Below are 17445 nucleotides of genomic sequence, written 5' to 3'. Positions count from 1 at the left end.
TATTATTTCATGTTAACATGTAATTCTCCTCCATGAATAATTGTTTATGGATCCCCATTAGCTCCCACCTAAACTGACGAGTTAGTCTTCCCGTGGTCTACAATAAGTGAAATCTCCACTTTCTGATGAACAACTTTAAAAGGGGGTGTTGACATCAACACAATGAACGATGCTACAAGAACTCAGCATGCTTCATTATCATTGATAGGTAGGATCAATCCATTTATTTTGCTCGTGTGGTGTGCATCGCCAGGGGAAAGAGTTTTAATACCCAATCAGATCCGTACAGCTTTCTATACAAAAATGACTATTGAAGAAGGTTTGTGTGGAATTCAAGGGAATCATTATCATCTAAGATGGACATGATCATTTTGGTGTTAAGCTTTAGATGGTCAAGATGGTGTCTTATTGATCAGGAGGTCTCTTTGAAAGGAGCATTGAACTGTACAAAGAGCAGAATGAAGGCTATGCACAGTAATAGCCTCCTGGCATCTTGTGATTCATTGCAGCCCCTCACAGCTCATCCTTCAGTTAAAAAAAGAGGTGAAAGGAAGAGTGGACTTGTTGAATCCTGGGACTGAATATTTGATGGCAGTTTTCCCTGAATCAGTGTAAAGGGTGTGAAGTGTTTGGCAGTTTTCCTCCTCCCACTGCATAGGTTGATCAGATTTAATTGTCTATATAAATACCTGGCTATAGAGTTGATAAATTGCTGTCATTACACACCTTCACATTGGCACCAACATCCAAAGCAATAAGGAAAACAGCAGTTTTCAAATCACCCAAAAAGTTTATGTGGCTGGTTTATATTAAACTATAATGACTCCATAGCCCTGAGCAGCCACTTAGTTTGTTTATGCCTCAGGTCAGCTCTGAGAGTATTGACCAAAATGCTGTACGTAGTTTCCATTATTCATCCAAAGGCATCTGAATACATCATCATGCTTAACTGCTCAATACATAATGCAGTGTTAGGGGTCAGATATCTGTTGATGCATTCAGATTAACACCGACTTAACAGCAGTGTACCCAGCGTCTCTGTCTTGTGTTGTACGTTCCCAGCATATCCGGCATTAGCAGCTGGGCAAACCCCCAAAAACTGACACGCTGTTCTGCTGTTTAAATGCTTTTTAAGCAACAGCTCATTTGTAAGGTGACTCAACAATGCTGTATGTCATTAACAGGCTGGAAATGTCACGTAACCTCCTTACGAAGAAGCTTGTGAAGGCATCGATATAAACGTACGGCAATAAGTGAACTTTTATATGAGATGTTCAATTAATACTCACATGGAATAAATTTCAGCTCTTTCAAAGCAAAAACTCAGTAATCCTTGGAAGATCTATCGCTGATACGGTATCTGCTTAGGACCCCTCTACCTCTTACTTTGGGGTTTTTAATTCATTATGTGCTTCTTAGTTAAATGGGGATGAAAATTGCAGATATTTATAAGGAGCACAGCTTAAATACTATCAGACATGCTAATTGTTTACTAGTTAAGGCAGACAGTGTTACCATAATTGGTACATAACTGACTCGAAAATGATTACTTTTACATAATTGCACTGTGACACATTTGCCTGTCCAGCCACAGTTATCTGGACACTGCAAGCAGATACGAAAACAATGAAATGCTGCTTAAGATTTAATTAGTGAGAATTAAGCTGTTGATTATGAGCTAATTTCCTCAGGACTGCATTATTCAAAGGTACGCTGGTAGAATTTTTCTTTTTGAAAATTGAAAATGCACAAGTTTACAAGCTAAGATGGTTAAAGTTCCAAACACAATACAAGGAGCATGAAATAGTAACCCTACGACTTTAAAAGGGTTGCTTCCTTCTTCCCATTTGAAATGTAATTCTCAGAAAGAGTTTTACAGCAAAGATGTAAGATATTGATGAAAATATTCCAGCTTATAACTTTCAAGATTAAAAATAAATTACTTGACCTGGAATCTTTTGTTATTGCTGGGCTGCTACCGGCTAGGTGAGGAGCCTGTTGAATGTCTCACAGGATTTCTAAGTGAAATGCTGTGTTGTCAGGTAAGAAAAAATTTAAAAAAAAAAGGACAGCATCTGGTAAATGAGAGAAGACAAATTACTGGTCATATTTTCCCTCAGGTCAAGAGTGGGGGCTGGCAGCAACTGGGACTGGAACGCACATGAAGTCAATAAGTCTCCATAGAGTGAGACCTAAATTCAAAGCAAATGGGACTGGGGCTGGTTTGTAGAGAAGAAGAGCTATAACAATAGAAATTACATTGGAACAATTAGAATCAAATATTAATCAGGCTTACCCAGAACAACTGAAGGTAGGAGACTTGGCCTACTGATATACGTATAATCTCTAGACTTTTCATGCTTCCACATATTTTTTTTTCAATTTTTTTTTTTTTTTTTTTTTTTACTTAATTGACAGCTTTACATTTGTATTTATTCAAATACTTGTATCTGTCTGTGACAAGGAAAGCCCAATAAAAACTAAAGAATACAAAAATACACCTTTGCATTTCACTTTTCATAACTGTAAAAATGGGGGAATAAAACTGCTCAGACAAACATCCAATCATTATTTTTTCCAAAATATTGTTCAGAAGGAGGATGTTGCAACTCGGAAACACACAACCTCTTTCCCATATGAACACAAGTTTAAACTGTAATGAGCGAGAACAGAACTATGATTGTAGGTCAGACGGGGGCATGCTGTTCCCATGATGGAGACGCCTGCACCCTAATCACTGGGGATTATGAGGAGATTCCCTAAAGCAAATCTTTATGTGATTTTATCTGTTTAAGAATAAGAATGAAATCTTAAAGAAAAAAGCTCCGGCATTTTGTCTGGACTCTGGAGAGAGGGCACAGCTCCGCAGAAATCAATCAAATCGGAAATGTGTTGAAACATTTTTTCAAGAGGTCATTGCATGTTGAGACCACAACAAAAGGTGAATGTCATCTGCTATTTAGAAAGGAAAACACTAAAATCTAAAACAAACACTTTCTAAAAATGGTGTATATACAGCGCAATCTAAACTCTGACTGCGTATTTGATGTGTTTGGATAGTGACACATTTTTGGTTCTTCAGGCTCTGTGCTTTACTGCCAAGTCTCTGCCTTAATATGAGTAGGTTTACACTGATGCTGAAAGAATGGTGTAAACTGAGCCCATTAAACTTGAAGAGACAGAAGTTGACAGGTTCAACAAAAGTCAAACAAAAGCACGATATTCAATCTTCCATCCCAAACCCTCTGCACTCATTGACGGGTCTTCCAGCCACTGGTGTCAGCAGATGCTTCATCTTCACTGCTGATGGTCTCACGGGGATTCTCCACATCCACATCCATGAGTTTCTTTCCATGGGGCCCCTTTTTTGCCTTTGCTTTTGTCCTCACTTAGTGGACTGTTGGACTAAGACCAGGTGATTGACTCGCCCACGGTGAAGCTATTTAACCCCCCCACCCTGAAAAGTTTTCTGTTCAGTATAGTAGTCCTTCTCAGTGCTGAAATGAGGAGTTCTGATGCAGTTGGATCAGTGTGTGAACAGAGCTCTCCTGCGTACCTATGTCCTGCTTCTGCTGTCAGCAGTGAAATCATCAGTAAAATGTCGGTGTCATGTCTAAACCTCTGTCCCCAAGACATTTCACCCTCATTTATACTTTGAGCCTGGAGCCTCTCACTGGGTTCTTAGAGCACCAATCATTGAGGAACTAGGACCGGGACAAACAGGTCCCCCCTCAGCGACAGGTAGGTATCTAGCTGTTAAGAGACACTAGTCTAGCAAGTTTCTGTTGAGGCTACACTCACAGATGTTCCTTTTTAAACCTCAACTTCCCACCTGTCCCTTAGAACTGAAGAAGCCGCTTGGATGAGGAGTGAAAAATGTTTAAGAAACTCTACAAGTCCAGTTGCCTTTTTTTTGGGATATAGCATGACCTGGATGACTGAGAACCTATACAAACATCTTTGAGGTACTGCTAATGAAGTCTCCCTTGATTTCTTGATTTACCTCCTGACTTAACTTCTGGTATGTGTCTCACCAGATCCATACACAGCTATACTGGGCAGGTCCCAATGCATTTCAGCTCTAACTAAAGATGGTACAATATTGCATGGTCTTTGCAAAAAGGAACATTTTAACCCTATGTAAAAATGAGGACATCCCTTCTTTTAAGACCTGTCTGGCAGAAGTGACTAACTTACTGCATCTGGAGAGGATTCGACACGGTAGTTCTTTAACCTCTGCAGCCTTGGACAAAATGTGGCAGCCTTTCTCGTTGTATCTGTCAACACTGACCTGAGTAACTGCACGTGTAACTCTGTGAATGCATACCTGTACACCAGCAATGTCCACATACATATATACTGTACTAGACAGGTATTCAGGTCTCACTCAGTTAAGCTGACAATGTGGACAACCAGCTCATATATTCTATGAGCAGGTTTATGTGTTTGTCACATTAATCGTTATTACTGCCATTACATCATTTTTATCTTTCTTTTCTTTAAGAGTGGGGGTTTTCCAGTGGTATTTGGGTTTTTGTTAAACAGAAAATCAATAAATCAGATATTGATTCACTTATTCACTTGCCTGCTCTCCCCTTTACTCCGAATCATTGACTCAGACAATGAACTCAATGTAAAAGCTAAGAGACGTTTAGACCTTTCACATTCGATACTGTTGAAATATTTTTTATCTCATGTGAAGCTTTTTTTTTTTTTTTTTTTTTTTTTTACATTGATGCAAAGTTCCTTAAATCAAAGCAGAGACTTGGCACTGTAGCTAACGTTGTATCCATTTTGTTAATTTCAAACCGAAGGTGAAGCACTAGGCGAACCCAAAAATGTGGAAATGTCCAAACATTTATGATCTGGACTGTATACTGAGAGATCTTGTTTCTATAGCACACACCACATTAATTTAAAACTGCACAGCCACACCACATTAGCTTTAGCATAAATGACACTGTACGTAGGATATTATTTTGTGAATTTGCCTCACGTTCATGGTTATCTCACCATGTCTCCACCAGTTGCAGCACAGCTGAACCACATTAACCCAAGTCCACAGATACTGGACTTGATATTGTTTCACACAAACACCTTGACATCAAACAGATGACAATATCACAACAAGGGCTCATCAGTATAACAACTGCCATGTAACTGACACTTGCTCAAGCGCACATGGCATCTATATGCATCATCAGTTCATCAGAAAATTTTAGTGACAGTGTTTGACTTGGTGACGTAAGTGTGGAGGCATCCTGCTGTGGGACTGCCCGAGCGCAGGAGGGTCATTGCAGTGCAGGATAGCAAAGCAGTGTGTTGGTGCAGCTGCCATGTGGTTTCCGTGTACTCACGCAGGTATAAACCAGCAGTCACTCTCTCGTTCCTAACCTGAAGCATGTGTGTGGCACCAGAAAGGTCAGAAATCACATGCAGAACTAAATCATGTTAGCGTGACTAACAGGGTTTGTGTGAACACTGCCAACCAAAATAAACACAGTGTCTCAAAAGCTATATTTTCTATCTATATATCCTATCATGTGTACTGCATCTTTCGGGATTGTCTTACATATTTTTTTCCTCTATTTACACAAGAAATAAAAAAACCTTAGTAAATTTAATACTATTGCACCATTAAAATCCGAATTCTTTAGAGCAAAGATTAAGTAGTGCTTTATTTGGTGACAGTTATAGATATGGTAGATACAAACACCCACTGAGAATAATTTAAGCTGCTCCTTACTCAGATATTCAATAGGAGAAAAACTGTTTCTGGTTTCAGTAGAGAAGACCAGATACAATTATATTTACACAATGCCCAAAGTTTGTACATGCAGATGATGAAGATTAGGAAAGGCAATATCTGAAATACGTTCAATGGCTAGAGCTGAAAATAGATAGATAGATAGATAGATAGATAGATAGATAGATAGATAGATAGATAGATAGATAGATAGATAGATAGATAGATAGATAGATAGATAGATAGATAGATAGATGTAATTAATTCTGACTATGATTTTTGTTTATTTGTTTGTTTTTTCCATCATTTGTTTCCATGGAACCAGTCACGCTGTGAGCATCAAAGAAAGGACATGGGCAATTTTGGAACCTGATGTGACTTCAGTAACAAGACTGATTGCATTTTTTCAGACGTGCTAACAAAGTCTAACAAAATATAATTCTGCGATAAGAGCAATAAAACCTTTTTTGTCCCATTTAATTTTCAAAGGTGTAAAGCTTTTTTGTCTGAATGGGGAAAACAGTAATCACTGGTTTCAGAACTAATAGTTCCAACAACTACTCCAGCATGTGGACTCAATTTAAAGAACAGGGATAAAAGCCAAGTCTCCAGAGAATCCATACAACAGTATACGGAGCCCCTGGCACTGTTCTTTGAGGATAGCATAATACTCACAGCATCTGTAACCATCTGTGGATGCTGTGTTAAATTAATGAAAAATCAGTGACATGCTTTCAAACAGAGGGTTTGCATGCAATCTGCTACCTTTTGATGATGTGCCTTTCATAGACGTGTGTGTCATAATTTACAGGCGCCTGGATTTCTTTACCAGGTAAAGTTCAATGGAAAATTGGACTTTGTGAGTATCAGATGTTGAAGAAATGTTTGGATGGTTTACAAACTCTTCTAAGTTACAGTTTCCTGGGCTGTCTTACTTCAACGGGGAATACAGCCCCAAATCACGTCCGTTTGTATATTTCAGGTTAGTTGGACTTGACATAGGATTATACTCCGACTGAGTAAATCCATTTCAAGGTTGTGCTTGAGAAGTCTGAATAGGCCACTGCCTGATTGGACCATGTCATGTGACGTATTTGGTCATATCTGCATGTAACAAATGTTAATCTAAATTTTATTTTGATAGATGTCATCCATTTTGAAAGTTGTTCAAAAGTTAATCATAGCTACTAATACTTAGTCCTTATCACCAGATAATATACTAAAGATGCAACTGCATATTACCCCTATTCTGAGAAGAAGAAGGGGGTTTGGGATGTTTTAAAGAGAACTGGCTAAAGATGGCGCCCACTCACATCAATATCAATTACTTGCCTAGAGGTGCATGAGTCCAGAAGTTTTCTATAGCTTTCCCGGGTTCTACTCAAAATAGATGGCTTTCTCAAAAATATGCAGAAAGAAACAGAAGAAACAGGACTATATTAGCTTTTTAGCAGGGGCTAATCTACCTACCTATCTAATACCCTCTCTACATGTCAAACTTCACTCAAATGACTGACATTTCCCTATAATTGATTTGCCTACTTTAATTATTATATATTTATAATATATTTAATTATTAGTTGACATGCAAAAACCTGCTTGCAAATACTTGCTCATTTACACAGCCTGCACTTAGGAAACAACATTGTCATTCACAGTGTTGCCACTTACTCTAATCTGACCACTTCTTTCAGTAAGGATTAATCTAAGGCGTTAGTATTACCAAATCAGTAATCAGATTAAAGTTATTTATCCAAGTCACCGTGCGCTACTACTTTCCCAATTTTCTATTTTTATACGTATAAACATACGCTACACACGCTTTCTTCTTATCTTCTCGTATTTTATCTCGTGACGTCAGGTATGCGACAAGTCACGTTTTCAACATGAGGCATGAGGACAAGTCACGTGCACGTGCACGCAGCACACAAACGTAAACAATAACGGTGGGAGGAGAGAGATGCGCGTTTTCTAGCTGGAGACACAGCCAATATTTTGAGTTTTTGTCAGCTATAGAAGACGATATTAAGATATTAAGATAATAAGTTGAATTTTAAGAAACATTTGGGGTCGCAGCAGCGCGGTCAAGCTAACAGAGCAGGTGACATCCGGTTGTGCGAAGCAGAGAGCTGCACCTAATGCAGGTCAGGAGGTCCACCACCACCCAACAACAAAGATGGACTTTGGTACAAAACCAGTAAGTGGGGAGAGTTGAAGAAGTTGGTCGGGCAGTGTGTTGTAGAAGAAATGCTGTCTTGTTCATAACAACATATTTTTTTCAGGATAACTGTGACAATACTGATCATTCATTTGCACTCCCGTTTCTGGCCACCTGATAAAAATCAAGTCCAATGCTCACTCTATTTTAGGACTATCTTAGTAACTCCTGGCTCCTGATATATCAAACTCTGTGGCTGTGTAGCTGCTGCTGGGTAGCAGCTACTTGCTAACTGTGCTGTTAAGTTGCGAGCGGGAAGTGTAGCCCTGGTTTTTAGAGCTGTTCAACAGTAAAAGCTGCTCATGTGGGTGAAAATGAAAGAAGTGAAGTAATAGAGATTAGCTGCATTAACTCACTAGAAAGCTCTGTAAAGCTAAGGGGAGCCACAGATTCAGGGGATAACTACTGATTACAGCTGCTTGAAGAATTGCAGATGCAATAATACACACCGGGACAAACACACATGGTAAGACATGGCACGTTATTTGAAGCAGTGGCAGAAAAACAACATCAAGAGAAAGGAAAATGGTATTGTGTGTCAAGTCAGCAGAGTCTTCTTCACGGTCTTTAAGTTATACCAGATGGGGCTGAGCCAGGATAAGATGTGTTGGAGGTGTAGTGTAGCACAGAATACTGTAGCCTCCTCCATGAAATGTGGGAATGACTGATTATGCAACCTATGTGAGGAATGATTTTTCGAGAGTGGCCTTGGGCAGGAACTACCAAGAACAGCTTGAGTAAGCCTGCAATTGATACATCCCCAAATTAATATAAATCCGGGTTTAAGTGCAAATTGTATTTAATATATTGTTTTTAAGATTGTTAAATTTTATTTGTCTTTTCCTGATTGTGTTATAGGATATCTGACTGGAGGCGAGGATGTGTTTGACATTTTGTTTTGCTAAAGTGTGTGTCTTCCTGCCTGTATAGTGTAAGTGATGAAATGAAGGCCTGGCTTGCCCACGTTGAACAATTTAAACCAGATTTATTTATATGTTGCTGCAGCGCACGTTGTCACATTCAGACATTTCAGACATTTCTTGGCCGTTCCCTTGGTGCCAGTCACATCTGTTATTGTACCGGTGAAATGAGATATTGTATTTCAGCTTGCACCGGGAGAATTAAAATGAAAACTCTGTGGGAACATCATTTTGATTGTTAAGGAAATTCAAGGGCAGTGAGATAAACAAGAAAAAAAAGGATTTTCCGTTTATGAGAGAGTCTCGTCTGACTGGTATCAGCTACACTGACCAGGAATTTGAGGAAATCAATTCTAAATATTCATTTACACAATTTTTTTCCTTTTTTTAGTTGAACCATAAATGCATTTGGACAAGACAAAATTACTAGTCAGTTATCACTTTCAAAAGTGTCTTTGAGCGTTTTGATCCATGTGCAACCACAGTCCAAGAGTGGGGTGGTTTGATAAGTAAAGGCTATAATTTACACTCCCCCATATTCACAATGACATATTCCAGACATTCTTTGTGAACTACGGATGCAGCTATCCGTCCAAATCTTAATCATCACATAATGCTTGGAGAAGCAGCACTCGATGAATCGCAGTCGGTCATTTTTCTCTAGAAACTAGACTTTGGTTTCAGAATTGTAGTCCGTAGTCCATATGTTTATATGTGTGTTCTACCTGTCAAGTATTAAACCTTTATCATCACCACCCAAACTTCAGATGTTCAGTTACACCAGAGACCAGAGAACAACCACCAGATTTCTGGATTCAATGGCCTTTATTATGAGCCCTCCCTGTTGTTCCTCAGAGCTTGTGTGTTCCCATGATATGACCGAGAAAAGATAGGGGTCAGCCGTAAAAATAGAAAGCAAACAGCGTAAGGGACAAATAAATCTTAGGTTCCTATTAAAGGCTGGATCCATATTAGAAATAAATTCAGCAACAATAAAAAAAAAACAAAAAAAACAAAAGCTCTCTGGATGGGAAGACGTGGTTGAAATTGTGTTTCTTTATTTGTCATTTTCTCCAATAACCATTCTAATAATATTATATTATTACAGTGTATAAATGAGCATATCTGTGAAGTGGAAATCCACTTCTACATTCATTTTGCAACAGGTTTCTACAGTATATTTGAAAAAAATCATTTTTTCCTAGATCAGTATCCGAACATGATGCATATTTTAGCTGTCTGACACTACACACGATGTCACCATGTGTACTGTAATACACCACAGACTGGACTTGCATTTTTCAAAGCAACAACTTTTGAGCGCTCACAAGCTGTGAACTCTTAATGACTAAAACTTTACTTGTTGTGGACGGCCATTAGATAACGAGGTGAAAATTGGGGAAAAAAGATAGCTGAATGTGTGTCCTCATTTTAGTACACCCTCATTAGTGAGTGTGTGATGAGTGTAATAATACAGAAAAAAAAACAATACGGGAATGGAGAAATAGAGAAAATGTCAAAAGGTGTTGTGCTGCACAACACCTTTTTATAGATCCAACTGATGACATTTGCAAAGTCTGATATCAGTCAGATTAAAAAGATTCTGGACGCATAATGAGATGATATTGCACTTACACAATACACAATAGTACACAATACCAAATTACTTTGCAGATGACGAGAGAAAAAGTAAATATATTATAATATATTGAAGTTCTGGTAATATGTATTGTATATTTGTGGGATGTAATATTGCCTTTAATCCAAATTTGATGTTCTGAGAGAGTTGTCTCTAAGAGAAGGTTTATACTTCTGGCGGTCTACACCCATATGATAGCAAACAAAAGAAGGAAGAGATCAGAGTAGACGATGTGTAGGATGCAGGAGGAGGGGGATGTCGTGTACTTTCCAGTCACTGAGACAAAAACATTTTGTGAGAAAATGCATTTTCAAGCCATCACTGTTGTTGTTTACATCACTGACATTTATTGGCATGTGTGATGCTATTTCACAGAGTACGCATTGGGTACCGGGCTATGTCTGACCTTCAAATTAGATCCTACACATTAGTGTAAAACTGTCCAAAGCCCTCACAAATTGAGGACTCTCATTATTTCTTTTGTTTTTGTCGTCTTTATTTAATTTTAATTACCTTGTCCGTGTCAACAAGCCACTCATTAACAATATTTGTTTTTTATTCAATGGGACAACTATTATAATTATATAATTATGCAGAACTTATAATTATTTGATTGATAATGGAACATTTACAGTGATGTGTTATGTCCCAGATCAGTGAGTAATTAAACTACATATTTATTCACATTTACAAAGTTCCACCACTATGCAACAGTCACGTACTGGTCACCATTATGACAACCTTCCTGTTACAGTGTAGGTCTCCCTTGTGTCTCCAAAACAGTTGTGACCCATCAGAGAATGGACGTGGGTCTACTGAGGGTGTCCTGTGGTGTGTGGAAACAGGATGTTGTTATTGGGGGTCTTTCTAAGGGTTGAGGAGAGGGGCCTCTGTGGATCATCCCACGGATACATGATGTATGTGATCTAGTGAATTTGGAGGATCACGTCAACACCTTGTTCTGTTCTTCGTGTTTTTCTTTAGTTCCTAAACTGTTCTTGTGTGTGTTCCTGTGTCAGGCTGCATCCTGCTAGGGATGACTGCTGCTATCAAGGAGTGTCATTGCTATGGGGTGGTACATGTCTAAGTAACAGCCACATGAACACCAGGTCCAAAAATTTCCCAGCAGAACATTGTATTGTCACAAGATGGTCAATGTTATTTATTTATTTCTGTCAGCGGTCATAATGTTTCGCCTGATCAGCGTATATCACTATGTAAACGTTACAGCGCAGTCACAGGACATGTTAACCTTTGGATGAACTGAGCTATAGTAGGTGCATGTATACATAAATGAATAGGTTGTAATAAAAGCACTGGGGCACCAGCTGCAGCTGTACTGAAAATAAAACCTTCATATTATCTTTAATTTTTCACTGTCAGTGCTAAATGGATGTTGTTCTGTCTATTTTTGCCACATGCTAAGACAGTCTGAGATGTTTTACTTTAGAATCTCCCCGTTGCTGAAATGTGAACAGTGGGTGCTGACTGGGGCCAGGAGAATAAATCAGTGTCAAATAAAGTGATAACAGCACATGTAGCATTGAAAATCAGAATACTTTTTTAACTTAAATGTTTCCCATATGCTGCCTTGAGATTATTAAACAAAAAAACATTAGGCAGGCTTTAAGCTGATTCTTTACTGCGTGAACATTACTTTAAAAACTTAAGTATTCTATCTTTCATTTAGATATTTGTTGATTTTAAAGTAACAACACTGGTTGTCCACATATCACAAGAACAAAATTGTGCTTGCCAGAGTGTTTTTAAACCCCTGTGCTTTGCTGATAGACAAGTCCAACACTAACATTTTGACAAACCAGACTCTGATACACTTTGACAGTAGGAAGATTTTTATCATAGCGTGAGGTAAAAATAAAATCGAGTGATCTATGACTCCTCCTTCAACACTCTGCGCTGATTAAATTTTAACAGGAAAATTTAATTTATGGCTCACATTTTGGGACTGAGTGGTTAATCTTCGGTGAAATCTCAAAGCCTGTTACATGTGGTGCACATTAACTCACCGCTTTATATCCGTTTTTCATGGCTTTCTCGTCATGTTTTTCAACAACCACAGAACTCAATAATCTTTGATATGGTTATTACTCGATCGCATTTTTATTTGGCTGTAAATCACCGACACACTCCGCTTCAATTAACCACAAATCCCACGCCAACACCAAAGCTCACAGCCTTATACTCACTATTAAAAAATTTGGAGCGCGCTAGTGATGCAATAAACACATCATTTCCAGATGGAAACGTGATGCAGCTCATATCACGACGGTGGGTAACTGCCGTGTTTTTGTAACACACAAAAATCATCATGAACTAATTTCAAGTTTTTCTCGTTTTAATTTTCTGCCTGTAACTTATCGCCAGATCACACAAGCCTAGAGGAAATGAAAGTTAGTCACAGGCTGTGGTCATGTTTACAGAACAAAATTAGATAGCGACACATCAACCTGCACAGAGGAAATTGCAGTTTATGCATACGACTGGGAAATTGTGACTTGCCAAACCCCCCTATTCCGAGGAACTTCTCTCACTCTCTTGAGGCATTTAAATGCATTACCCTGCAATCATTTTGCGTTTAGGGGGACTGATAACAGGTTTTGGTTTACCCATATTCACTACAGATAATATGCATGTGTCGTCCTCGATGTAAAGGTTCAGTTAGCGCTAAAGCGTGAAAGAAATCACAGATGAAACGCTCAGCCTGCCAGCATTCATACTAAGAAACACAACACATCCTCTTATCAACTTGGTCGTGATGAAAGGGGGTTGACGTCTGCATTTTTCTTTTTAGCAATACTATATTCAAGTGGGATGTTTTCTTTAGATGTGATTTGATGCAGAAGATAATAAAGGGCCACAAAAAGGCATTCCCACCACCGGCAAGTCAGACACATGAGTTCCAAAAATATTTGCCAAAGCGAAGAGAACATTTTTGAGACTTGGAAAAGTGAACCAAAGCATGACTCATAGGTCATTCGTTCATATCTGTGACACTTCGGAGAACCTACAGCACATCTCAAGAGAGTTGATCATTAATAAAAAAGAGAGAGCTATGGCTTTCATTCAGAACTGTGTACTCGGGTTTTTTGTCTTTTTAATGTGAGTAAGAAGATGAAATACAATCGTTAAAACTCACTTAAAACCTAACCAAGGCTGTATTATAGCACAAAGTGATACTAGTGTCAAACGGGCCCAAATTACATATGCTATCTCTTACACAGGCAAAAGTGTGGAAGCTTTTCTTCACAGTGGTTTCAGTAGTAAGCAAAACACAATCTGGTAGGGATTTAACAGAACTTGTGTCTGGTTGTTTCCAGTGCATCTCTTTTATATACAAATATTACTTAATTGCTTGCATGCACAGACCTTTCAATCAGACTCCTTTTCCGTCAGTCAGACACACGCAAAAGCATTTTCGTAACTTTCCGTCGGTTAACACGCAATCGTTTCTTCCCAAAAAAGCAAACTCGCAAGAGACTTTTGGTTCCCACTGTGACGTATTTCACCGAGTCCCTTCCCCGGCACGCCGCAGCGGTGGTCACGATGACATTTAAACAAATATAATCGTCTTTTCTAGTTCGGCCTTTGTTGATCAGCACGAACAAATTAGGACACTAAACATCATCCCGAAGACCTTTAGCTAAACAGAACCACACCGCAGCTAAAAACATCAATCTGGCAACTATGATCTGCTCTTATTTCAAGAGGGCGCCACTCATTAGAACGTGTATTATGTGGGGATTTAGCAAGTACAAACATTTACATTACTCTTCTCAGGAGAATCAAAGCTGGGCCAAAAGGGAAAAATAATCAAGGAAGTTCTACACATTTAATGATTAAAGTTGCAAACATTCAGGACATATATATATATACATATATATGTATATGTGTACAGATGGTTGGCCTTCCACTTCAACAGCCTTCATCTTACAATCAAGCTGTAAACTCAAAGTTTACAAAGGACAATAGCAAACATACAATGTCCAACTTAACGCAGCATATTGAATTTGATCAAATGTGAAGCTCCAAACCAGAAGTTTTTATTAAGTTTAGTGAAAGGAGGCAGTTCTGCATTAACTTTGAGCAATGTTTGTAACTGTACACTCTGTTCTTCTAAAGACACAGCTTACATTATAGAATGTCTATGGGGGGAGAAGATGGATAAAGGAAAATTTTTATGACTTCCATTCCTGGTTAGAAGCTCTAAATATTTACATGCTGGGTAAGATAAACTGTTGGCGGAGATTACCACTGTACGATTATTCAACGGAAACATGAACCTCATTATTTCTGATCTCTCGTGAAGTGCTCCTGTTTTACATTTCCTGAGACACAGGTCCATGACCTGTGTTCCCCACCAGGAACACCAAAGGCTTAAGACAAAAAAGTGTCCTACATTTCATACTTGTATCTATCTCTTGGCAGTAGCATTGGCAAATAATCCTTCTGGCAGGATTATACACATTTTAATGTATCAGTATGTGATGTAAATGACTATGTATCTGTAGCAGTGATAGCAGCTTTAGGACTTTATGATTATTCGTATGGGCACAACATTAATGTACTGTAACTATGTTCATCATCTTAGTTCACCATGCTAAAGTTTGATCATTGGCAGTGAATATCTAGGATGGAGATTTCTACAATCAAGTATACATCAATCAGGCATAACATAATGACCACTTTCCTAATACTGTGTAGGTCTCCCTAGTGCCTCCAAAACAGTTGTGACTCATCAGAGAATGGACATGGGTCTTCTGAGGGTGTCCTGTGGTGTCAACAGGATGCTGTTAGTGGATCCTATGAATTGACAGGAGGGATCTCTGTGGATCATCTCACAGATACTTGAACAGTTTGTGAATTTGGGGAACTAGGTCAACACCTTGTGCTGTTCTTCGTGTTTTGTTAATCGTTCCTAAGCCGTTTATGTGTGTTTGTGTCAGGCTGCATCCTGCTGTCATCAAGGAATGTCATTACCGTGGGGTGGGGGTGTGTGGTCTGGTTTAGGTGGGTGGTACATCAACATGAATTATCCCAAGGTTTTCCAACATAACACTGTAACGTCGCAAGATCATTTATCAATGTTATTCACTTCTCCTGTCAGTGGTTGTAATGTTGTGGCTGATTGGTGTATGTTGCTATAAAGACAATACAGCAATAAAAATAAATGAGTTAAAAAAAAAATCTTTTGGCTTCAAGCCTGTGCTTTTCAGATCAAAGTGTATTTGCTTCAAGACGCCATCAGTGATGTTGATGGACTGCTGTGGTGTGTGAAGATGTCTAGTCGCCTTCCATGCAGCCTTTACCCATGAGACTCATGCAGCCTGGTGCCACTGTCCTCTCTGGCTGCCTACTTCTTGTCTACAGGAAGAGCAGAGGCTAACCAAACAAACAATCCCCTGCTACGCTGTTTCATGTGTAACACATTGCATCTCAAATGTGGGAAAGAGATCCTACATCTGTATCTCATATTAAACAGAGACAGATGATATCCATGAAATTGATACTGGGGATGCTCCCAGCAGTGTAATGTAGTAACATGGCTCCGAGCTACTCATGAGATTTGGGAAACTCAATCCATATCCAATCTAAATCTGTGTTCCTCCCGGCCATTTACATAATAGACTAACTGAACTGTTTCCTTGAAGGACAGAAATGTACGTTATATTATGTTCAACAGATGGAAGGGAGCGGGTTTCCGTGCAGAGAGATAATCTCAGTGAGTTTCTGCATGTGTCAAAACATGCTAAGAGTGAAGGTATTTGCATGCAAGATTTCCACGCTTGGCATGCTGGCTTCTGAGGCGACGGTGTGCCCCTAGTGAGGTCATTAACCAAATACCAACTTAACTCATTTGAAAAACACTTGACCTTTTCTTCACATGCATCTAAGCCAGAGAAGGTGTAATAAGTGCAGGTCTACAGTAGAAAAGTATAAATACAGATTAAAATATCACTTGAGTAAAAGCAGTTTTCATGTAAAAGACATTTCTTTTTCTTGCCAATCCCCAGTTTTCTGGTTTAACGCTCAGTTGAGGAGGAAGATAAGATAAGATAAGACTAATAAAAAAATGAAAGGGAAAACGTGTTCAAATAATTAAGCCCTTATTAGGTATTTTTTTCAGCCAAGCTATAAACATGAATAATAATAATAATATGCGGTTCACTTCTTTGCCACGGAGCTGTTTGGATCCTGACAGAGTCCTGTGGTATCAGGCAGTGAGACATTATTGGCAGATCCTGCGTGAGTCCTGTGCGTTGGGAGACGGGGCCTCCATGAGCCTGATTTGTCTTTCGACCTCATCCCTCAGATGTTAGATTGAGATCTCTGGAATTCGGAGGCCAGGTCAACAACTTGAAAACTGTGTTATGTAATTCTCAAATCATTCTTTCGCAGTGTGGATGGATGGGCCTGTTATTCTGCCGAGAGGAGCCTGCCACTGTTGCCAGGTTAGGGGATGCACTGCACGTGGTCTGCATCAATGTTTAGGTGGCCGTCAAAGTGGACCCCGGGCTCACATGACCCCGGCTGCGCTTCACCGACTGTCTTTCTAACACTTTTGGTAAGCACTGACTTCTGCATACCAGAAACATCATACAGGAATTATTTGACCCAGTCAATTAAGCCCTTATCCCTCAGTGTGCACATGTTCCCTGCGTTCAACACATGAAATTCTTAAAGTGACAGTATTCTTTGACGGCTGCGACTGTGAAATAAAACGATTCTCTTTGCCTGTATGTTAGATACAGAAATCATTACAAATCTTTTGGTTTCATTTGTTTCTGTTCCACTAGCAGCCTAAGATGCCAGGTAAATCTGGGCATTTTTTGGCTGAAAAATGGATTGAAAAATAAGTTTTAATTTTACTCCGAGAGGAGAATTTTCTCTTTATATCCAGACC

Source organism: Mugil cephalus, chromosome 4 (genome assembly GCF_022458985.1).
Source record: "Mugil cephalus isolate CIBA_MC_2020 chromosome 4, CIBA_Mcephalus_1.1, whole genome shotgun sequence".
Taxonomy (NCBI): domain Eukaryota; kingdom Metazoa; phylum Chordata; class Actinopteri; order Mugiliformes; family Mugilidae; genus Mugil; species Mugil cephalus.
This window is presented reverse-complemented; position numbering follows the sequence as displayed.